The sequence below is a fragment of the Somniosus microcephalus genome, chromosome 5 (assembly GCF_052327205.1).
Source record: "Somniosus microcephalus isolate GS21.2 chromosome 5, FLI_Smic_1.0, whole genome shotgun sequence".
Classification (NCBI taxonomy): Eukaryota; Metazoa; Chordata; class Chondrichthyes; order Squaliformes; family Somniosidae; genus Somniosus; species Somniosus microcephalus.
Genome location: NC_140991.1, coordinates 187,074,363 through 187,099,278, shown reverse-complemented (window position 1 = coordinate 187,099,278; position 24,916 = coordinate 187,074,363). Strand labels below are relative to the sequence as shown.

The 24,916-nt window shown below is 47.5% G+C and overlaps 1 protein-coding gene across 3 annotated transcripts in view; it reads left to right on the top strand.

Annotated features, from left to right (window-relative positions):
• Positions 1-24,916, top strand: part of cdk6 (cyclin dependent kinase 6) — a 374,880-nt gene that overhangs the window by 52,851 nt on the left and 297,113 nt on the right. The gene's annotated exons all lie outside the window — the stretch shown is intronic.

Here is a 24,916-nt window from a genome sequence, read left to right as displayed (position 1 = left end):
GCAAGAGAAACATGGGGAACGTTTATAATGCTGACGTTTAAGTGTTTGAGAGCAGAGCAGCATTGCCGACACCTGAGTTGGGACATAAGAGCTGCTGCTGCAGACCGGCAGCGTGAGTTTTAAGAGAGCACAAAGGCTCAATCAACATCAAGAGTGGCTGATTCTGTGAGTGCTGACCCTGCTACTTCTCCATTTTAAGTTTTGGAAGCAGCAGGAACAACACTCGAAAAATCCGCTAATCTTGTTCCTGAAATTAAGCAGACCTATGCAGCCACTTGGCACTGCACTCTCACTGTGCCCTCTGACTAGGGGAATGGTGAAGTGATGGAAGGGGTGTGTGAAGTTTCAGAAAGTGGGAAAGAACCTGAATTACTACAAGGCAGGGAATGGAGCTGGAAGCTGGGAGGCTTTGTTGGTTGGGAAGGAGCAGAGCTGGAGCTGAAATAATTGGGTGCGCCTGGAAACGAAGAAATGAAGCAGAGATGAAGTGTTCAGAGGAGACCTTGGTGGGAGGGATGGCGTGGAACTGAAGCATTGGGGTAATGGGGATAGCAGAAAGGGAATGGATTGAGCAGAGGCCTGGGCTCAGCTCTAGGAGGGAGCAAAGACCAGTCAATATGGGTAAAATGCCTGGGGTGCAGAATTAATGAAGGGGGGAACTGGCATTTATTATGATGGCCAAAAACAGATTGAACGTTTTGTTCTCTGATCTCTTTGGTACTGTTACATGGTTAACAAGGATCAATGTTGGAAACTGAGTGATCTTAGGTGTCACATAATTAGTTTGGACCAAACAGCAGTGGCCATACTATTAATACATTACAGTTTGGTTTCTTTAATATTACTGTTCTGAACTTGACAATATTACTTTATTACTGTTTACAGCATCAGATTATTACATTGATATACACTCAATCATATATATAATCATATATTTACCCAATAACAACCGTAATTTATTAAGATTTATACACCTGTCATTTTAACAATAATAGTTTTTTATGCTGTTCGCAGTGTTTAAGGTATTGTTTTACTACAGGTAAACAGAAGATATGGGTAAAACACAGCAAGTCTATCAGTATGTATAAAGAGGTAAGGCAGGTTATGTTTTGGATATGCACTTGAAACATTAACCTGTCCTTAAATAACAACAGAAAATGCTGGAAATACTCAGCAGGCCAGGCAGCATCCGTGGAGAGAGAAACAGAGTGAAATTTCAGGTCTGGGACCCTGTTCTGATGAAGGGTCCCAGACCTGAAACGTTAACTCTGTTTTTCTCTCCACGGATGCTGCCTGGCCTGCTGAGTATTTCCAGCATTTTCTGTTGTTATTTCAGATTTCCAGCATCCGCAGTATTGTGCAATTATATTAACCTGTCCTTTCTCTTTATCGATCCTGACCAGTCTGCTGTGTATTTCTAGCATTTTCTGTTTATCGAGTTATACTCCAGGTACTTGTCTATATGAAAATCGGGCGGTTTGCATGCATGCACAACACTCCATTCACCGGCATCGGAATACCACTTAATTTTTAACATCAGCAGGAAGCCAACTGTCCCATTGATTCTCTGCTAACTTAATAAATAAAGTTCAGCGCTTTCCCAGGCTGGCCATTGGACCGCGTGGGAACTTTTGAAATTTCATTTCACATCTGCTGTGGTTACAATGCAGTGGACACAAGTGCTTCCTGAAGGTGTTCTCACCCCACTTCCATAAATTGCACTTGAGCATCTTGGCACTCAATTGTTTTGCATCAACAATAACCATATGTCAACCTCGGCTCAGTAGCAGCAACAACACAAGAACTTGCATTTATATGGCGCCTTTAACCTAGTAATACACATGTCTGCAATATCAAGCAAAGTTTGACACCGAGCCAAATAAGGGGATATTAGGACAGACGACCAGAAGCTTGGCCAAAGAGGTAGGTTTTAAGGAGGAGAGAGCGGTGGAGAGGTTTAGAGAGGGAATTTCAGTGTTTAAGGCCTCGGCAGCTGAAGGCACGGCTGCCAAAGGTGAAGCGATTAAAATCGGTGATGTGCAAGAGGTCAGAATTGGAGGAGCGCAGATATCTCGGAGGGTTGTAGGGCTGGAAGAGGTTACAGAGATAGGGAGGGATTTGAAAACAAGGATGAGAATTTTATCTCCCTGAAAACATGGCACAAGACATTGTTGATGGCTGTTAGCTTTTTGCTGTAATACTGAAGCAGTTTGCAGGCACGCCATTGAATATTACATGAACGATTCCTGGTCAGTTGTGAAACTTTAATGGCTAATAAATTACTATGGATGCTGTCAGTATTTGTACAGTATATATACATAATTTAACAATCAATATACAGGAAACTCTTTTTTATCCGGCACCGACTGGACCGGCGTGGTGCCGGTTTATCAAAAAGTCTGGATTACAGAGAGCCCCGTACACAGCAACAGAACAAGGCTTCCCTGTTGCTTAGCAACAGGTGCAGGAACCCCGGCCACAAGATCCAAGCATCCCTGTTGCTTAGCAACAGGTGCAGGAACCCCGTTTACGCAGCCAGGAATGGCCACTAATATGAAGTAAAACTTACCTGAACCTACTCCTGTATTTTGCCGGTTAACAGAGATTTCCGGTTATTTAGGTGCCGGTAAATCGAGAGTTTCCTGTACTGCTGGTGGTGGTGCAGAATGGGTAGTGGTGGTAGCCAGGCCTGCAAAAGTGGGCAGCAACTCTGATCCCCAGACCCCTACATAATGCATTATACAGAAACCTTTGGGGAGGGGGAGTGGATGAAACATTTGCCAAAAATAGGTGTGAGCTTCATTACAGTGTTGAAATTATTTTTAATGGTATGTAGATCAGCAAATGAGCAATTTCCTGTGATTCTCATTAGGGATTTGCTGTATGTTACTGGTGGCATTACGTTAGTGTAGTGGTTATGATGCTGTAACCCAGAGATCATCACCGCAAATTTCTTTGGGGGTTCTCCCGATCGCCTTTGGCAGAAGTTTGGCAAAATCCCAGATAAACTGCCTAAATTGGATTTCTGCCTATCTTCCACCGAAGTTATGGCGGCTGATCTGGAGAGCAACCCAAAGAAATTCCTGGCGCATGAGTTCAAACCCCACCATAGCAAGTTGTGAGATTTGATTCAATAAATCTGGTAAATTGGGGGCTGGTGTCAGGCAATTAAAACTGTCATTAAAATCCAAACTGGTTCACTAATGTCCTTCCATTCCTACCTGGTCTGGCCTATAAGTGACTCAAGCCCCATATTAAATTGACTTTTAATACCCTCTGAAGTAGCCCAGTATACCACTCAGTTGTTAAAGAAGGCTCACAACCACCTTCTCACGGCAAGTAGAGAGGGGTAATAAATGAAGCCTTGGTTGAGTCACCCATGTCATGAAAGTGGATTCAAAATATAATTCCAGTTAAGGCTGTTCCATGCTGATAGGAAGTTAGCATTTATGCATGATTTTGAATTACTGTCTGTAGTTTAAGTAAAGATTGTTGCTTCTTTGCAGCTTTTTTTTTGATGGGTTATTTTCGTAGGTTTTGGGTCAAGTCTTTTGGCTGAGATATTTTTAGTTGTTGCAATTATAATGTTCAATATAGGCATTCCAATGGGAATTCCATTATGCTGGTTATTATTTTGAGGAAGAAGAGGAGGATGAAAGGAGGGACTCCTGCCAAATGAGACTACAATTAAGATGGCTGTCACAGGGAACATCAGTCAATGTGCAGTTTACACATATCACAACAGATTCACTCTAAGGCAATACAGGATTATTCAAGCCACTAAAGATATTAAGGGATATGGGCTAAAGGCAGGTATATGGAGTTAGGTTGTAGATCAGCCATGATCTCATTGAATGGCAGAACAGGCTCGAGGGGCTCAATGGCCTACTCCTGTTCCTATGTTCCTAGATCCCTATCACTAAGAACAGAGCAAGGTTGGCTCTAGGAGAGCAGGGCTACCCATTTGAATCCTGACTCAAAACCCCTGTAAGACCGGCACAGACAACAGCAGAATGCAGATACAGTGAGGCTAATGTAGCCACCAGGATCACGTCGAGCATACAATGGCCGTTTTAAAGCAGAGATCCTACAATATATTTCAGGCAAGGTCTCCAAGATCATTATTGGCCCTGAAATTAGGATCGGGAGCTTGCCGCGCGTGCAAGCCCCCGATGTTCACTTACCCAGCGCGCTGACATTTTAATTCTGGCCCGCATTGCATTTCCTCTGACTGGCCCGCTTGAGGTCCTGCCGCACTGTGCGTGCGTGACCCAGCGGCGTACTTAGTGCGATGTGCCGGCTGGGATCACGTGAGCACAGGGCAACCAATGGGAGGTTGCAAAAGTTCATTCATGAGTTTGACAGTAAGAGCTCCTGGCCCCAAAACACTACTTAAACCTGAAAGAAAATTAAAAAAAACATTGCACTACTTAAATGAACCATAAAGAACTCTGAAAAACTATTTTAAACAATAATTTTAAAATTTGAAAAAAAAATTTATATAAAAAATCGGGGCTAAAACTAAACTTACCTTACTGTAAATTCTTTAAAAATAACAAACCTGTGGGAAAAAAAATTCTCAATTGCATTAATAGACCACTTACCTGAAAAACTAAGTACTTACGTGTGGTTTTTCAATGCGTAAAGACCAGAGGCCTTTACACACGCGCAACTCTGGGGGGGAAAAAAAAGGAATTTCACTGCGCATGCGCTGCCTGTGCAGTCGCGCGCGTTCTGCCTCTTAACCCCTTGGGTCAGAGGACAGGAAATGTCGGTTTTCAGCACATGCGCTGTGCATGCTGAAAACCGTCAATTCCTCCGGGCACACGCGTGAGTACCCCGTCCGTACTCACGCATTGGGGCCGGAATTACTGGGCCATTATGTGCTGTATACTGCACAACTTTGCCTTCTAAAGTGGCATAACCATGGGGTAGGTAGAGGACCAAGACACATACCAAAACAATGAAATAGAAAACATGAAAATGAAGAAGCATGTGATAGACTACATCTTCACACAATTGCCTCATACGCCCAATCATATAACAATAATATCTGCACCATGCTGTAGCCAAATACACCAATATTGGTCTCTGCACTAACCAAACTATCACAGATTGCATTCCTTTCACCTTCTGAAATCTTATGTGATACCATTCCAAGAAAACTAATGTGTTCCTACTAACTGCTTCCCCAGTGACTGGAGTAAGTCAGATGGTTGGCTTCCCCACACTTGCCCTCAGACTGTGCAGGGTGCTTGGTACATCAGTAATGATTACAGGTCCCTGTCCCTCTTCTGCCATCACCACTTGCTTGTGTGATCCCCCAGTTCACTCTCCTGGAACTCACTCCCTAAATTGCAAATTGGCAGCCTTTTGACTTCAATGGAAATAAAAATCATGAGAGATGCAAAATGAGCTATCACCCATTTTACACCATCGCACAAAGTCAAAATTACCCTCATTTACTCAAATAATTGATAGCATTTGTTTGTGCCAGAGATTGTTTATGTTTTCTTGTTCGGAGGTTGGGAAATTCCAGAATTAGATGCTATTACAAAATAATCTTGTCAAAACAAAAGCAATCAACAAAAATAAACAGACTGAAACATTGGGGGGGGGGAATTTTAACCCAAAAACGGGTGGCTTTGGGTTGGGTGGGAAGTTAAAGGGCTCGATTTTGTCAATGGGGAGCTTTTGGAGGCGGGACTCCCACTTTTTGGGTTGTAGTCCCGCCTCCATCGACTTGTGGCCAACCCACGCTATTTTCCCTTGATTGACCTTGTTAAGCCTGCCCAGCGGGCTCAGCAGGCCAATTAAGGGACACCTGGTTACTGGTGACGTCAGCGATTGACATTTCATCTGTCAAGAGCTTTTGACAGATGAAAAATCAGCATTTGACAGCTCTGTGAAGCTGTCAAACACTGACACTCTGTCTTCTAACTTGAGTCCTTCTACTCAGACTCCGTTAGAGAGCTCTCCAGACCAGAAAGCAGAGGCTGCAGCTTTTGACAGTTCAGCAGCCATTCTGCTTTCTGTGCCGGTGAGATGAGGGACTCCCGAGAACTGAAGGAAGGAAGCCTGCAGGAGAAAGTAAAGGTAAGTAAAACTTATTAAAACACTTTACACTTACCTCACACACTTACCTCTGCACACATGCACCCATCACTCACCTGCACAACGGACATCTCGACCCCTCCAACCCCTGCAGACCGACGGTCCCCCTTGGCGTGGTTCGGAGCCATTGGGAAGCCCACACTTCAGGGCTAAAAATAGGGATTAGGCAAAAAGCTGCCTGTTAACTACCTGTTAACAGGCAGTTAATTGGCACTAATCCCCTTCCCGCCTCGGGGAGGCGGCTCCCAGCACAGGTCGGGTCCCCGCCTCCTGGGACATTGGCACGGAGGCGGGTTGGGGGCGGGATGGGTTCCTGCCCCCCGATTCTGCAGTTTTCCCACCACTCCCGTCTCCAAACCCACCTCCTTGGGGCTTGGAAAATCGAGCCCAAAGTGTTAAAAGCCTGAATCCTGACCTGAACCCGCCTCCAACCTGCCCAAGTCCGCTCCCAGGACGCAGATTGTCCATTAAAATATTATAATGAGGCTGGCGTGCCTCAGATTTAACTTCCATTTTAAATTTAATTCTGGCTGGTCCGGTTTCCCTGGCCTCGTGAGACCCGCCAGGAAAGTAAGGCGAAGCTTGCTGGATCCAGGAATTAAGTGCCTTTCCACTTACCTCCTGGATCCAGCGTCCCTGCCTAACCCACCCCCCCCCCACGATCGGAGGTGCCCCCCCACCACGAAGCCTCCGATTGTTCCCACAAGGCCTCCGCTTTCCCCCCACACGCCCCCCCCCCCCTCCCACCACCCTGCACTGATCTGCTGCTCCTGGCCCCTCGATGCTCACTCGGCCCCCCCATGCTGCTCCCTGCACTCCAATGCTCACCTGCCCCCACCCCCCTCACCCGCTCCTCCGATGCTCACTGCCCCCCCCCCCTCCTGCACCTCTGATGCTCACCGGCCCCACCCCACCCCCTTCCCCCCCCGCTCCTCTGGCTTCCGATCATTCTGCTCCCGCCCCCGATCGTTCATGACCCTCCGATCGTTGCCGCCTAGTGCCGCAGGCCTACTCACCCACAGCCAGCCAGCCTCTCAATCTGCGGGTGGGAAACAGAGGTTCCCATGCAAATGAGGCCCTGCCATTAAATTTGGTAGGGCCTGCGGGAAACTCATTCTCCCGGGTTTCCTGACCACTTCAGAGCCCCCTCACTCCCAATCCACCTCCCCATTAAAATTCAGGCCCCTGATTTTCTAACCTTCCTCTATGCTATCCCCTTCTCTAACTCCTCTTCTGAAGATGCAGGGACTGTTATAATCAGCACTGGCACCTATTTCTCTCACTTCAGCATGTCTCGGTTGTTGCACGTATATATGTGTACTGAACTTTGCCTAGTCTTGTATGTTTCGCTGCTTTGCTTCCAAGCAATGAGCAATTCCATGTAGCACTTCTTACAATTCTGTGGTTCAACAAATCCATTTTACAGTATTCCGGAGGTTTGTCAGCGGTCTTCTTATACATTGTTAGAGCCTAGTATAACTTCATCAAGGTGATACATGCTCAGACGTCAGTTGCATAAATTTGTTTGGGATAGTAGTTACCACTAATATCATTCATCTGCTGTACTTCTAGCAGTAGTTGTTGACTTTCTACCAAATATCTGCCATTAGTTCTAAGCATTTTTCAGTACTTTCTGTAGCTGAGAGGCAAACGATGTTATAGTTTTCTAGCTTCTTTCCTCTGACGGTGCAGAATTGCTCCACTTTTGACCCCTCTCTGGCTCTTTATATCATCAAAGAGAAGTCAGAGACTGTATTTTTCAAACACAAGGAGGTCTCTTGAAGTCAATGGAAATCAGGAGAGATGTATAACGGATGGCTGAATCGATATTGCCTGTTTTACACTATCGCCCAAAGTTAAAATGACCCACAGCACTTTATTTACAATACGAGTGGGATCTGTTTCATTTACTGTTTCCCTCATTCTCCAGAATGGCTGAGGCAATACGAGTAGGATTTGGACTCTATACAGTATATTTTCCAACAGTAGCAGACCCTCACAATGTTTACGCTTACATCTAAGCTAGCTGTTAGTTGCGTCAGCATAGCAATTCATTTTTGCAACAGTACAAAAGCCATAATGTATTTTTTATCTTATCAGCAGTTTAACTTTGAAGCCTTAAAGGGACATGCATCTACACTTTAGCAGAAAAATAATACATATGGGGTAATTCCGCTGGGTTTCTGCCCAGGCAGGCTGGATTGCCTGGGTGCTGCGAGTATTGGAAAATCAGGTGGTTCAGAGTGCACTCCTGTTATAAAAAAAAAACACTCCATTTTCCTCCATTCATCGATAATTCCACTTTCCTAACAGTAATTGATCTCGCCGAGATCGATCTGCGGTTGGGAAATAAGATTGTGGACTCGACTTACAGCACGCATACGGCAAGTGCACTTGCATCATGCAGGTGCATTTTCCATTGGCTGGGCGCTGGTTGAAACTGGTCGGATTTCTGGCAGAGACTGTCATCGTGCCAGGCCCACCTCCAACTGTGATGCCACAATTGAGGGCGGGAAGAAACGCACACCCCCTATCGGAACTTCAGAATATGGCTGGAAAGAGGCAGAAATGGATTCCACCCCAGATTTCCACCCTCCCACCCTCCCCAATGCCGATACTGCCCCATTTCCACACCCAAAATGTGTCAGAATTTCTAGAATGTTGACATTTATTTATCGAAATACCCTTCAGAATCTTGAACACTCCAATAAGATCACCCATCTGCCTTCTCTTGTGCAGTGTGAACTTTCCCAGCTTCTGCAGCCTCTCCTAATAACTCATGTGCTTAATCCCAGCTATCAATTTAATTGCCCTTCAGTGCACCCTCCCTAATGTCTGGATGACATTCCTATAATGGCCCGGATTTTGCGGTGGGTAATGACGCCGAACCGACCCCCTGAAACTGACCGTAACTTCAGGAATTAGCGCATGGGCAGCTAAACGCGTAAATCCTGAAGTTGCGGTCAGTCATTCACTACTTTGACACAGGCTGCACTGTGGACTCCCGCAACCCACCCCCCCAGCCCCCCCCCCGCAATAGCCGACAATCAGTGAAATCAGTGGAACTGATGGGAACTTAAGCTTTTCCGCCTTTATATGACTGTTAAACACCCCATTAAATGTTTAGCCTTGTTGGAATAGGTGTAGCTGGGCTTTTAACAGTGTATTGACTGCTAAACAACCATTTTGGCCCTGAAAAACTAATTTTATATTTGTGGAATGTCAAATTTCTCCATTATGATAAAAGTGTATAGTTTTTAAGTTTTTTCATGATATTTCAGCTTCTACCTTAACCCCATGTGTATGTCCCAATCTTTATTTCGCTCTCTGTAACATTTCCTGGTTTGCTGTCTGAGAATTCTTCAATGTGATTGGCTGCTTAGACAGCTTGATGATGTCACTGCTGCTCTAAGCTAGGAATTGCCATTACAGAGTGCTGCAATCAATTACACGTCGAGTAAGCTAAAGTCCTCGCCACATAGATCACGAGATCTCTGTGGGCAGCTTTTTTCGAGGTCAGTGGCAATCGCCGTCGTATCGCCGCTGGCCGCAAATTATAGGCCAATATAGTGACCAGAATTGTATACAGTACTCCAGGTGGGCCAGACCAACATTCTGCACAAACTCAGAATCACTTTTCAGAGATGCTTACTCAATTCCTCTGCCTATATAGCTGAAGATCCTATTTGCTTTCTTTATTTCTGCCACTCACTGTGCAAATGGCTTCCGTGATTTATCCACGAGTACCACCATATCCCTCCTGTGTCATGTCCTGTAGAACAATATCATTTAGTTTATATTGCCACTGCTTATTATCTTTACCCAATCTCATGACTTTGCATTTGTCCACACTAATTGACATATGGAAATTGTCAGCCCAACTTCCCAATCTATCCTAGGTCCTTCTATATTCGCTCCTAGTTTTGTTTCTATTCTCACTTCCAAATTATTTATGTGCATTGTAAACAGCAGCCACCCCAGCACCAATGCATGAAGCAGCCTGCTAATTACTTCCTCCCAAGCTGATCCAGCTCCAGGTACAACCACCGTTTACTTCCTCTATTTATTTAATTCAATTTCAAATCCATTTCAGAAGCACTCCACCTATCCTGTGCCTTCCAACCTTATAGACCAATCTCCTATGTGGCACTATATGAAAAGTTCACCATGACCAGAAACATGTTTTCTTTCCTGGTATTCCCAGTATAATCAACCCAATTTATCCCTACCATGTTGAAGACTCCCATGACAGTTGTGTTCAATCCCACACATACTTCTCTAGTGTTGAGAGTATAAAGTCTTGGGTCAAATGATGGCCAATAACAAATTCCAATGATTAGTTTTTTCCCTTTGATTTCATTTGATTTGACCACTTCTGATTTCTCGTAACACCGTTATCCTCATTAACATAAAGAGTCACCCCATCCTAATTTATTCTTTCTATTCCTGTGTTCTATATCACTGTAAATTTACCCTGTATATTGTATCATTATTTAGCCAAGATTCTGTAATGCTCATAGAGACATAATCTTCCTTATAAGAGAGACAGCAAAATCTCCTGTTTTATTTCTAAGACTCCTAGGCCTAGAAATTGGATTAGGCCCGAAAACGGGCGGTGTCAAGGGCCAGCACTATTTGCCTGCATCCGTTCAAAGTGGTCCAGGCAGCATGCAAAATTCTTGCTGCCTGCTCATTACAATGATTGGAGCGCTGATCTCAGCGGCTTTGTGTTGTGTATGTACCTTTAAGAGAAGAACTGATTCTATACTGCAGTACCGGCAGTGACCACCCCTGTATATAAAGCCATAGCAGGCTTCTGTATTTCAGTCTTGGATTACTCTCTGTTCAGGAAATACCTGTTTTATTGTTCTCCTGCAGTCTGAGTATTATTGATCCTCGGACACTACACTGGCGACGGGCAGGTTTGAACTCACCTGCAGTACTGCATCACCTCATGGGGATCTTTTCCCTGAAGAGAAGCTTCTTGGAGGTCGAAGTCAGAACGGCAGGCGTTGACCGCGGGCAACCGCCCAGGGATCCATCGGCGAGTTGCAGGGGAGGCTGTGGAGAGCTGGGCCTGGCTCCCCAGTCAAGGTGTTCCAGCAAGTCGTGCTGGTAACAGGTAGTGCGCTGACCCTTCCGGACTGCGGCGGGCTCGGGCTCGATCGAGCGGCTCTGCAAAGGGGCTGTGCAGCGTCGTCGGGAGGAAGAGAGAGAGAGAGGGTGGAGTGCACAGGGCGCGGTCGGTGCTCAAGAACAGGGCAGCGTGGAGAGGATAGAACGCGGGGAAGGAAAAGTGAGATGCGCCAAAGCCGCGGGTCGCCGCCATTACCCTGTAGAACGCTAGGAGCAGCGTGGCAGCAAGGGGAAGAAGGAAAAGCGCGGGAGGCGCCATTTTATTCCATTGGGGAAGAAAGAAAAGTGCGGGAGGCGCCATTTTATTACATTGGGGAAGAAGAAAAAGTGCGGGAGGCGCCATTTTAAATCACCCAAGATGCCGAAGAGTGGCAGTATCACTGCTTTCGACAACGAGGTAGAAGACTGGACCACGTATGTGGAAAGAATTGAAGTGTACTGCAATGCCAATGAGGTGGACAATGGAAAGAAGGCGTCGGTATTATTAAATTTGATGGGCGCGAGAACGTACGGCCTATTGCGGAATTTAATTACCCCAGCTAAACCAATGGAGAAAAGTTTTGAAGAGATTGTTAATATCTTACAGGAACACCTAAACCCTACACCACTGTTGATAGCAGAAAGGTTCAAGTTCCATAAAAGAAACCAGCACAAAGATGAGAACAATGCTGACTATCTTACGGAACTACGCAAGTTATCGAAGCACTGCCAGTTCGGAGCAGGACTGGCAGACACCTTGCGGGATAAGCTTGTCTGTGGACTCCAGAGTGAAGGAACCCAGAAACGACTACTTTCGGAAAAGGACCTGACGCTAGAACAGGCTTTCAGCGTGGCAGTATCCTACGAAGCAGCAGCACGGGGAGCTGCGGAAATACAACAGAAACCACAGGAATACAGCGCTAACGAAATGGCGTATGGAGCAGAAAAGTGCTATAGTTGAGGCAGAACAACCCATGATCAGAAGGACTGCTGGTTTAAGGACAAAGTATGCAGGCAATGTGGGAAAATGGGACACATAGCAAGAGTCTGCAGGTCGGGAAAGAAAACCAACACTACAAGAACTACTAAGGAAAAGTACAAGAAAGTAAAGAAATTGACAGACAGTAGTTCGGAAGATCAGGAGAGTGATAAGGACTCCGGGAGCAGGAGACTAAGTTGTCTAAAGTTACACAAAGTGATCGCAAAGGAGGATCACCGAACCATTTGGGTCACCCTCATGATAGCAGGGTCCCCATTAAAGATGGAATTGGACACAGGATCAGCCCTAATTGTCATGAATCGACGAGACTATGAGCGACTATTCTCACACATACCCTTGAAGGACACGTCCATTGTATTGAAGACATACACGGGGCAAAAAGTCTACCCCAGAGGAAAAATAAGGGTACCAATTGAATACAGCGGCAAGGAAACACAGAAACTGTATATATATACTACAAGATGGAGGACCACCATTATTGGGACGTGAATGGATCCGAAAAATACAATTGGATTGGCATTCCATTCAGGCGCTAACTGTGACTGATAAAAAGGATGATGACGTCACACCTGGACGACTGTCAAAAATTCTAACTGACACGAAAGAGGTGTTCCAACAAGGACTTGGGACTCTAAAAGGAGTAACGGCAACGATAAAAATCAAAGATAACGCAAACCCAAATTTTTTTAAGGCCAGACCGGTACCTTACGCGATCCGCCCAGCCGTTGAAGCAGAGCTGGAGAGTCTGGAGCGTTCGGGTGTGCTGTCCAAGGTGGACTGGAGCGAGTGGGCCACACCCATCGTTCCTGTAATGAAGAAATCATTGAGCAGCACGCCTGGGGAACTGAAGTAGGTTCGCATCTGTGGGGACTTCAAGGTAACTGTGAACCCAGTCCTGCACACAGTACAATATCCACTTCCACGGATAGAAGATATTTTTGCCTCACTATCTGGAGGGAAACGCTTTACAAAGATTGATCTGGCCCAAGCGTATCTACAAATGGAGGTGGAAGAAGCGTCTAGGAAATATCTCACGATAAACACTCACAAAGGCCTTTACCAGTACAATCGACTGGTATTCGGGGTAGCACCAGCCCCGGCTATTTGGCAGAGGGCGATGGAACAAGTCCTGCAAGGGATCCCGGGGACCCAGTGTTATTTGGACGACATCCTGGTTATGGGCGGAAATGACAGTGAACACCTTGCCAACCTGGAGCAGGTGCTCACGAGATTACAGGAATATGGGCTATGAGCCAACCGCCCCAAATGCGAGTTCTTCAGGAGACAAATCTCGTATTGTGGCCACATGATTGATGAGGAAGGGTTGCATAAGTCGCCGGACAAGATTGAGGCTGTAGTCAAGGCTCCAGCACCGGAAAATGTGTCGCAACTGAGGTCGTTCCTCGGGTTGGTGAACTACTACCATAAGTTCTTGCCGAATTTATCTACAATTCTGCACCCACTGAATGCCCTGCTGCAAACTGGAGTAACATGGAGATGGAGTGATGAGTGTAAGTGTGCCTTTCAGAAATGTAAATGCCTAATCACTTCAAAAGAAGTATTGGCCCACTACAATCCAACACTACCGATTCGGTTAGCATGTGATGCGTCACCTTACGGCATTGGAGCGGTGCTGTCACACAAATTCCCTGACGGTTCAGAGAGGCCAATAGCCTTTGCGTCGCGCTCGTTAACCTCAGCCGAGCGTAACTACGCCCAGATTGACAGGGAGGCCCTCAGCCTGGTGTGGGGGGTGAAGAAGTTCAATCACTATCTGCACGGGCAGAAATTCACCCTACTGACTGATCAGCAGCACCTGGTCTCCATTTTCAACCCAAAGAAGGGCGTTCCGGTGATGACGGCGCAACGGCTGCAAAGATGGTCACTTTTTCTAGGGGCACATCAGTACGACATAGAGTACAAGGGTACGAAACAGCATGGAAACGCTGATGGGCTATCGCGCCTACCATTGCCTACGGTAGAGGAAGCACCTGCAGTGGACCCTGTTGAGATATTCCATGCGACCATAGTCGAATGTCTACCTGTTACAAACTCGAGTATAGAGAAGGAAACCCGAAATGACCCGACACTCTCTCGGGTCTATGATTTGACGGTGAAGGGATGGCCAGCACATGGCGACTCACTGTTGCCAGCATTCTCGCCAAGGAGAGAACAGCTGTCAGTGTGCCGGGGGACCTCGATGTGTGGATCCCGAGTGGTAACTCCACCCAAGTTGAGAGAGAGAGTGCTCAATGAGCTTCATGAGGGTCGTCTGGGAGGGGTAAAAATGAAGAGCCTAGCCAGGGCGTTTGTGTGGTGGCCGGGAATTGATAAAGAAATCGAGGATATGACCAAGAGATGCACAGGATGCCAGAAGGTTCAAAACGCTCCACCACAGGCCCCGCTACATCCATGGGAGTGGCCCTCATCTCCATGGCAACGGGTACACATTGATTTTGCTGGTCCATTTATGGACTCAATGTTCCTAATCGCTGTGGACGCCCATTCGAAATGGCCAGAGGTCATCAAAATGTCCTCCACCACCACGGAGAAAACTATTGCAGTCCTACGGACCATCTTCGCCAGGAATGGCTTGCCAGAACAGATTTGCTCCGACAATGGGCCACAGTTTGTGTCAGAGGATTTCCGGAGGTTTCTGAGGAATAATGGGGTGAAGCATTACACACCTGCCCCATATCATCCAGCCACAAATGGATTGGCTGAGAGGTTTGTTCAGACCTTTATAAAGGCCATAAAGGCAATGCATAATGACGACACACCACTACAACACAAGGTGGATAATTTCTTGTTTGCTTACCGGAATGCGACACATGCAGTCACCAACCAAGCTCCAGCCATAATGTTCTTCAACCGAAGGCTAAGATGTCGCCTGGATTTGCTCAAACCAAACATAAGACGAGATGTTGAGGATAAGCAATTCCAGCACATAAATGAGAAGCCAACCAGGAGCTTCAAGATAGGGCAACCAGTCTTGGCCTGCGACTACCGAACAGAAAAATGGCAGCCAGGCACGATATGCACACAGCAGGGACCACTAATGTACACAGTGGACGTTGGAGAGAGCATCATGAGAAGCCATGCTGACCAGATTCTAGAGTCACAGGAACAAGCCAAACCCATACCACGAGCAGGTGCACCTGGTAATCAACCCGAAGTACAGATTGCGTCTACCTCAGAAGCAGTGGTATTGGAAGCTGACAAACCAACCAATGACAATGAGCCAGAATCAACTCCGCTGCAAGAACAGGATACTCGAGAAAGGCACTATCCAGTCAGGATCAGGAAGCCTCCTCAAAGACTGAACTTATAAATGATTATTTCAGTTGATGTATATAGTACAGAGAAAATTGTAATTGTAATTAGTTATTATTTAGTTGTTAAATGAATGTTATGTACTGTTTATCTAAAAGGGGAGGAATTGTTGTGTATGTGCCTTTTAAGAGAAGAACTGATTCTATACTGCAGTACCGGCAGTGACCACCCCTGTATATAAAGCCATAGCAGGCTTCTGTATTTCAGTCTTGAATTACTCTCTGTTCAGTAAATACCTGTTTTATTGTTCTCCTGCAGTCTGAGTATTATTGATCCTCGGACACTACACTTTGCGCTCGGCGGGTGGGGGGGGGGTGGGGGGCGGGGGCAATATCAGGTGCAGTCTAATGGCCAGTAATCTTTGGTCTAGGCTCTCTGCACTACTTAAAGGGGAGGTGCTTTGTTACAGAAGCACTTCATTGTCAGTCTGGCTGTAGACATGGCTCAGCAACCAAGGGAGAGAGCACGTAGGTTCTCAGATGCTGCACTGTTAGATCCGTGATTCTGAGAGTATGATGTTTTTCAATAACCACACGGATGCTGTAACTTAACGATAAACAGGTATTTGCTGGAGGAGGGTAGTCTCAAGACTGGGGGTACAGAGGCATGCGCAAGGCTTATATACAGGTGTGGTCACTGCCGGTACTACAGTATACAGGAGCTGTAAAAGTAGTTCTGTCTTAAAGGTACATACACTACAATTCCTCCCCTTTTAGATTAGTAGTACCCCTAATATTCAAATAACAATTAACACATTAACATGTACATTAAACAACAATAGTCCATTTATAGATTCAGTCTTTGGGGCGGCTTCTTGACCCTTTCGGAATAGCGCCTTTCCTGAGGTTCTTGTTTTTGGTGCAGAGACGATTCTGGCCCCTTTTAATGGGGTAGTTCATCGGGTTCCACCGCTACTGGTTCTGAGGTAGATGCAACCGGTATGTCGGGTTCATTCCCAGGTACTCGAGACATGGGGTTGACTCGTTCCTGTGATGCTAAGATCTGATCGACGTGGCGTCTCACAATGTTCTCCCCGACATCCACTGTGTACATTAATGGCCCCTGCCTTGTGCATATCATTCCGGGTTGCCATTTCTCTGTTCGGTCATCACGGGCCAAGACTGTGAAACGCTTACCTCCAGATAGCGAGGCGAAAATATCCTCAATTCGTGGAAGCGGATATTGCACCGTGTGAAGGACTGGGTTCACTGTCACCTTAAAATCCCCATAGATGCGGACCTTCTTTGGTTCCCCAGGCGTATTACTCAACGACCTCTTCATTACAGGAACGATAGGTGTAGCCCACTCGCTCCAGTCCACTTTGGACAGTACTCCTGAACGTTCCAACCCTTCCAGCTCTGCTTCGACAGCTGGTCTGATCGCATAAGGCACTGGTCTGGCCTTAAGAAACTTTGGGCTTGCATTTTCCTCTATTTTAATCATTGCTGTTATGCCTTTTAGTGTTCCGAGTCCCTCCTGGAACACTTCTTTTGCGTCAGTTAGCATTTTTGACAGTCGTCCAGGTGTGACGTCGTCATCCTTTTTGGCCTCAACCTTCAGTGCCTGTATGGAATGCCAATCTAATTGTATCTTCCGGATCCATTCACGTCCTAGCAGTGGTGGTCCTCCATCTGGCAATACATACATATCCATTTTAGGTATTTCCTGGCCTTTATATATCACTTTCACCCTTATTTTTCCTTTGGGGTCGACTTTTTGCCCCGTGTACGTCTTCAAGACAATCTCTGTAGCTTTCAAGGGTATAGGTGAAAATAGCCGCTTGTAGTCCCCTTGGTTTATGACCGTTAGGGCTGATCCTGTGTCCAATTCCATTTTCACTTGGACTCCGTCTATCTTGAGTGTAACCCAGATAGTCTGGTGATCCTCCATTTTGGTTACCTTATGTAGTTTCAGACAACCCAGCTCCTTGCTTCCAGAGTCTGTCACTTTTCTGTTCGTCTGAACTACTGTCCATCACCTGGTGTACCTTTTTGTGCTTCTCCTGTGGAAATTTCTTACTGTTGGTTTTCTTCCCTGACCTGCAGACTCTTGCTATGTGTCCTGCTTTTCCACACTGTCTGCACACTTGGTCCTTGAACCAACAATCCTTCTGGTCATGTGTTGTTCTGCCGCAGCGATAGCACTTCTCTGTTGCATAGGACATTTCATTGGTGCCATATTCTTGCGTCCTCCGTTGTATCTCTGCAGCTCCCCTTGCGGCTGCTTCGTGTGATACTGCCATACTGAAAGCCTTGTCCAGCGTAAGATCCTTTTCTGATAGAAGCCGTTTCTGGGTTCCTTCACTTTGTAGCCCACATACAGACTTGTCCCTTAACGTATCTGGCAGTCCCGCTCCAAACTGGCAGTGTTTCGATAGCTTGCGCAGTTCCGTTAGGTACTCAGCATTGCTTTCGTCTTTGTGTTGGTTCCTTTTATGGAACTTAAATCGTTCTGCTATCAGCAGCGCTGTGGGGTTTAAGTGGTCCTGTAGGATTTCTACTATGCTTTCGAAATTCTTGTTCACCGGCTTCTCTGGGGTTATTAGATTTCGCAGTAACCCATAAGTTTTTGCACCCATGGAATTTAACAAAACCAGTGCTTTACTAGCATCTGGCACTTCATTCGCCCTGCAGTACACTTCAATACGTTCCACATATGTCGCCCAATCTTCGACTTCATTGTCGAACATAGAGATACTGCCACTCTTCGGCACCCTGGGTGTGATTTAACTGTCAAAAATGGCGTCTCCCGCGCTTCCCCTTCTTCTCCGCTGGCACAAAATGGCGTCTCCCGTGCTCTTCCTTCTTCTCCGCGGCTCAATGGCGTCTCCCGCGCTCTCCCTTCTTCTCCCCGCGGACACTGTTCAGCCCTTGAGCCCTGGCTGTGCTCTGCGCGTTCTTTTTTTTTTTTTTCCGACGCCGCTCAGTCCTGAACCCGGCTGTTGCTTTACCCTCTCTCTCTCTCTCCGTTTTGTTTCTCTTTTTTCTCGACACTGCTCGGTTTTCAACCCCCGGCTGCACCCTGTGCACTTCACCCTCTGTCTTACCCCGTCGACGCTGCTCGGCTTTCCCTCCGCCGTCGGTCGGCTCCAGCCACTGCTGTCCGGGAAGGGTCTGCGCTGGACCTGTCATCAGTCTCTTGCTGATCGTCGTGGCTGGGGAACCAAGCCCGGCTCTCCACAGCCTCCCCTGCGATGTTCACCCTCTGCCGGACGACTGGGCGGTTGCTCGTGGTCGACGCCCGTGCTTCTGCCCTCGACTTTCTTCCACCGCCCTCCCGGAGCGAATCCTCGAAGGGAAATGCAGAGTTGCAGGTAGATTCGAATCGACACTCGTCGCCACTGTTAGATCCGTGATTCTGAGAGTATGATGTTTTTCAATAACCACATGGATGCTGTAACTTAACGATAAACAGGTATTTACTGGAGGAGGGTAGTCTCAAGACTGGGGGTACAGAGGCATGCGCAAGGCTTATATACAGGTGTGGTCAGTGCCGGTACTACAGTATACAGGAGCTGTAAAAGTAGTTCTGTCTTAAAGGTACATACACTACACACTGGAGGTCTTGATCATGGCCGTGCAACGACGGCAGGCTGTCCCGTTCCTGCAGAGTGGCGGGAGGCCATTCAAGCCTACTTACAGAAGGCTCTGGGAGGAGATAGCTGACTCTGTCACAGCCAGCACTGTGGTCCCAAGGACGTGGATCCAGTGCCGAAAAAAGTTTAGTGACCTCACACGGCAGGTCAAGGTGAATGAAGGCTTCAGCAAACGTCCTATCCCACCATCTGCATCACAAGCTTCACACATTGCTCAATGCACCACACACACAGCACTCACCTACCAACAACCTCTATCTATCACCACTCAGACCTCACAATCATGGCTTCATTTCATCCTCACAACCTTACCACTGCTGCAACACTCACACCCAGATCTCGCACCTTGCACACACACTGACAGCTATTCAACTATGGCAGGTACATCACCCAAACACATTGCACCACACTCACTGACACACGACCCTTTCCCTTGGAGGCAAAGATGGCACAGAACAGGAGGGAGCAGCAGCAGACGGAAGGCGGCCAAGCTGCAATACAGAGCCTTAGTGACCAGGAGGAATCCGTGCTTGACATCATTGGAGCGGCAGTGATGTAGTCTGTGGCCATGGGAGAAGTTGAAGCCATTGCTGATAATGACGGTATGGTCATTCCTAATCCTTTTTCTCACATCCCACTTCCCCCTCATCCCACAATCTCTTCTCACTTACAAGCTGCTGATGGTGCATATCTTGCTTTCCCCGCCTCCCCTCATCACAACCCGACCCTTGTGCCTTTCTGCTTTCAGATACCCAAGAACTGCCAGCAAGCCAGCCAGTCCCTGAACATGTGGAGGAGAGTGATGGAGGATAGGAGAAGAAGAAGATGCACCGTGACTGCATCTGACACTCGCAGACACCAGCTCAGAAAATGGCACTGCGCGGAATTTAGAGGGTAGTATAGAGACAGGATCTGCACGTGGTGAGGCATCGGACACAAGTAGACTGCAGCAAGGCCAGGGGGGAAAGAGTAGCTCAGGTGCCAGCTTCCCGGAGGGCGAGTCCATGCATGAGTTCTGCTGCATACGACTCAGATGATGACCTCGATGGGATGGCCTTCCGAAGAAGGGTGATAGGCATGCACACAGAAATCCTAGGTGCAATGTCAAGCCTGCCAGAGACCCCCTTATCAGTGTCAAGGAGCATGGAGGAGTCCGGCTCCAACATTGAACGGGGCTTTGCGCAGAGCTTGGAGCCCATGATTTCTAGAATGGAAATGATGGACAACTGCAGGAGAGAATTTGTGGACCCAGCAATGATGCTGCGTGTGATCTCGCAGCTTCCATTGCAGCACAAGTGGAAACGATTCAACATCAGTGGAAGCTCAGACTGCTGCCATCGTTGCTGAGTTTATGAGCCTTGAAATGAGATGGCAGGGTGTTGCAGCAGGCCAGCAACCTGTCCTCCAACAGATTGCTAGGAATGCTGAGGCGCCACCCCGGGGGAGTGGCAGTGGGACTGTGGAGCAAGAACTTGCTGTCCTCTCGCAGGATGACAGCATTCCTACTCCCACCACTGCAACTCCGCCATTGCCCTTGCTGCTGCCTATCAGCCAGCCAGCCCAGAGTGCTGCTGCCCATGCTGAGGTGGTGCAGTCTACAGCTGGGCGAGGTCGTCCTGCAAGGCCATCTGTAGTCTCCCCCACTGAAAGTCAGCAGCCTTCCACCAGCCATGCTGCAGCCACTGGGGGAGCACTGCGTAGGAACACTAGAGTAAGTAAAGGCACACAAATGACCGGCACTAAGGGAATGCACAAGGGTGATCAATTGATATTGTAATGTTTGGATTGGGATAAATTTATGATTTTTGTTTGGAGTGAGTGGTGGTTCTCATTTCAGCTTTGTGCCCAGGAGGACGCTGTGTTCTGTGACAGAGGGATGCATGATGGGGAAATGGGGAGCAACGGGGATCTGGGGTTTCAGTCACTGGAATCAGAGTCTGATGAGACGTTCACGGACAGGCCGTCTGGAAGGGGGATTGGCTGCCTGCCTCCTCCCTCCCTCCTCCAGCTCTTCCTCTTCCTCCTCCTCTCCCTTCTCCTCCTCCTGAGGTGGTCCCGCAATCGATAGTGGCAAGGGTTGCACCCTCACGATGGCCAAGCTGTGGAGCATGCAGCAGACCACCACGAAATGGGACACCCACTCCGGCGTGTATTGGAGGGCTCCTCCTGAGCAGTCCCAAGGCACCCCGATGTCCTGCTCAATGATGTGCCTGGTGGCAGCACGGCTCTCATTATATGAGTGCTGGGCATGAGAGATGGGGTTGTGGAGGGAAGTCATCAGCCAGGTGCAGAGCTCTTGTCTCCGAGCAACCACCCTCGGGTTTGACGTGGTGGCTGGAAGATTGCTGGCACACCGGATTGGCGCAGGATGAAGGCATCATGACTGCTGTAGGATAGTGGGCATTCACCATCATGATGTGCTGGGTACTTTCGCACAACAACTGCACATTAAGTGAGTGGCAGTCTTTGTGGTTACGGTACATCTCAGGATTGGTATACGGTGCTCACAAAGCCACGTGTGTGCAGACTGCATCATGGGGAAGCCCGATATCCTGGCAAAGCCACATTTGCGCTCTGTTCAGAGAAAACAATGTGGTCCCTTCTCCTGGAGTACAGAGCCTCTGTGACCTCCCAGATGCAGCGATGGGTGGTAAACTGCGAGATGTTAGCGATATCGCCTGCCCTCCCCCCCCCCCCCCCCCCCAACCCGCTTGGTAATCCCACCTCAGTAAATATCAGGGCCTATATCTTCTCCATCATAAAGACTCCAAAGTTCCACCTCTGCAAACGTCACACCTTCATCCACCTCATCACCCCCTCTCCCCTGCTGTTGAAATCCTTTTACATGCATTTGGGCTAGATTGCACCTTGCACCTGGCTTCCAGCTTTACACCCCCCATAAATTCCAGCTTGTCTAAACATCATGCCACATAATAATAATAATAATAATAATAATCAACTTTATTGTCATTGTTAGTGCACAAGTGCAGTACAACGAAATGTAGGCTTGCGGCTCCCGAGAGTGTACATTTAGATTAAGACATTTAAACATTCAACATACATTTGGCTTGTAATACATTAACATAAACATAACCATAATAAAGTGCATTGGCAGATGTGCAGGCTTTAGAGTTTATTTGTGGAGTTCAGTAGGATGACAGCCCTGGGAAAGAAGCTGTTCCTAAATCTGGTCTTACGGGTGCGAATGCATCTGTAGCATCTCCCAGATGGCAGGAGGGCGAACAGACTGCGGCTGGGGTGGGTAGGGTCTTTGATGATGGACCATGACCTCCGTAAACAGCATTTCTGGTATATGTGCTCTATGGTCGGTAGCTGGGTGCCGGTAATGCGTTGGGCAGTTTTGACTACCCGCTGCAGGGCTTTCCGGTCATAGTAGCTACAGCTGCCATACCATACTGTGATACAGTTCGTCAGGATGCTCTCTATTGTGCAGCGGTAAAAGTTAGAGAGGATCAGGGGTGACAGGTTACATCTCTTCAGCCCCCTAGGAAATATAGGCGCTGCTGGGCCTTCTTCACCAGAGAGGAGGTATTGAGGGACCAGGAGAGGTCTTCCGTGATGTGGACTCCGAGGAACTTAAAGCTGTCCACCCTTTCCACCACAGCCCCATTGATGTGGATGGGGGTGTGACTTCCGCCTTTAGACTTCCTGAAGTCCACAATGATTTCTTTGGTTTTCTTGATGTTAAGGGCCAGGTTGATCAAAAATTCTTGATGTTAAGGGCTAGGTGCATCCTGGCCCAACCTAAGTCCTGCTCACCCATCACCTTTGTTCTCACTGACCTAAACACCTGGGGGGAAAAACTGGGTATTGCCCATTTTGGGGCACTAATATCGTCCAGGCGCAAAGTTTAGCCCCCAGTGCTAATTATCGCCTCCGACTGCAAAATTCGCCTCTATCGCCCCTGGAGGTGATTTGAGCACTAAATCAGGCGCTACAAACCTCTCTTAAGGTGCAAACGCCGGGGAGCGAGGCGCTACCTCAGAACGCTACCGAAGCTCAGGTGATGTCAGTTACCATGGAAGACAGACAGACTGGCGCCATCCAGTTCTTAAAGGGGAGGGGCCATCTTGTTGGCCAGCCACACCCTGCTCATTGCAGAGTTGAATCTCGGCCTGGACAGACCTCTAAAGCAATTACAGGAAACTCTCGTTTAAACGGCACCTAAATATCCGGAAATCTCTATTAACCGGTAAAATTCTCACTCCGAAAACAACACCTCAATAACCGGCAATGTTGCCGAGTCCGAGTCTCCCGCGGTGGCCGAGTTAGTCAGTGGGGGTAGTTCTCCAAACTGCCACTACTCGGCTTCTTGGCGCTGTTGGAAGTTGGAACACCTCAATACCCCTGTAACAGGAGTCTGACTCTCCCGCGCTGCCAGTAGTCTCTTCTGATCCGCCATTTTACAGGGGTACTGTGTGTCTCCCACGCTGCCGGTAGTCATTGCATTGCATTACCCTCAACTGGCAGTACTGTACTTAATCAAGCATCTTCCACCATCCATTTAACACAACATTTTGTAGGTGAGTACCCAATTACTGTATACTGCACATTTCTTGATTTTTTTAATTTTACTTTGTTAAAAATAGCCTCGGTAGATAACCCTCTCCGTCATCCGGAATTTTTGATCAACCATCAACACGCTGGCCCCGTCGGTGCCGGATACCAAAGAGTTTCCTGTATGTTGGAAGCACTAATGAATAAGTCCAGGGAAAGAGCTCGGCACTTAGGAACCTCAAAAGTGGCGCTGAGGGCCACAACTCCTTAGGACAGCGTTAAATCTCTCCAGGCATCTCTCTTCCTCTCAACCTGCGTGTACCAAAAATTTTGTCGACATTAAAAGGCAGGAAGCACCTGCCTTTAAATAGCGCTCCCCCAACCCCTTCCTGACTTGAAAACGTTCCCTTCTACCTGTCGTTCCTAGCAGCAGGCGCTAAGGCAGGGGGCGCGACTCAATATCCGGTCCGGGGCGCTACCAGGGCGTTACACGCTCGACTGACGTCACGATCTGCGGGCGCAGGAGATTGTGGCGGCAGTGTTTAGCACTGCCGCAAAACGACTGGTCAATGTCGCCAGCGGCGCTAAAATCGCTGCATGAGTGGCGCTAAGTTCCTAGCCCGGAGGCGCTAACCAACTGAATTCCACCCCCCCCCCCCCCGAAATTTAATATCCTTTTTATATCCCATTATCGCCTTGCTCATCTTATCTCCGCACCCTCCTCCAGCCTTATTGCGCCTGTTTTATACCCAAAAAACAGGCGCAACACATACCAATTTCTACCCCAGTACCTAGAAGGCATAAATTTAAGATCATCTCAAAAAGGAGAGGTTGTGCAATTTTGTTTTATGCCGTGGGTTGTTAGGACATGGAATGGTCTACTGAAAACATTGGTGGAAGCAGAATCCATAATAGCTTTTAAAAGGGAAGTAGATAAATGTTTGATAAAGAAAAATGTGTAAGAGTATGGGAAAGGGTAAGACAATGGGATTAATTGAATAGCTCGTTCAGAAAATCATTGTAGACATAATAGGCCAAATGGCCTCTTTCTGTGCTGTAAAATTCTATGATTTTATGCCCTTAAAATTTTAATGTATATTTATTATTGTGAGTGAAGTTGGTAATAATCAGGCCTGCAATTTTGAGTGAAGTTGGGAGTAATCAGGCCTGCAATTGCGTTGAACTTTCTGTGTAATGTTTAATTTTACCAGAAAGACACAATGATGAATGGTTTTGATCTG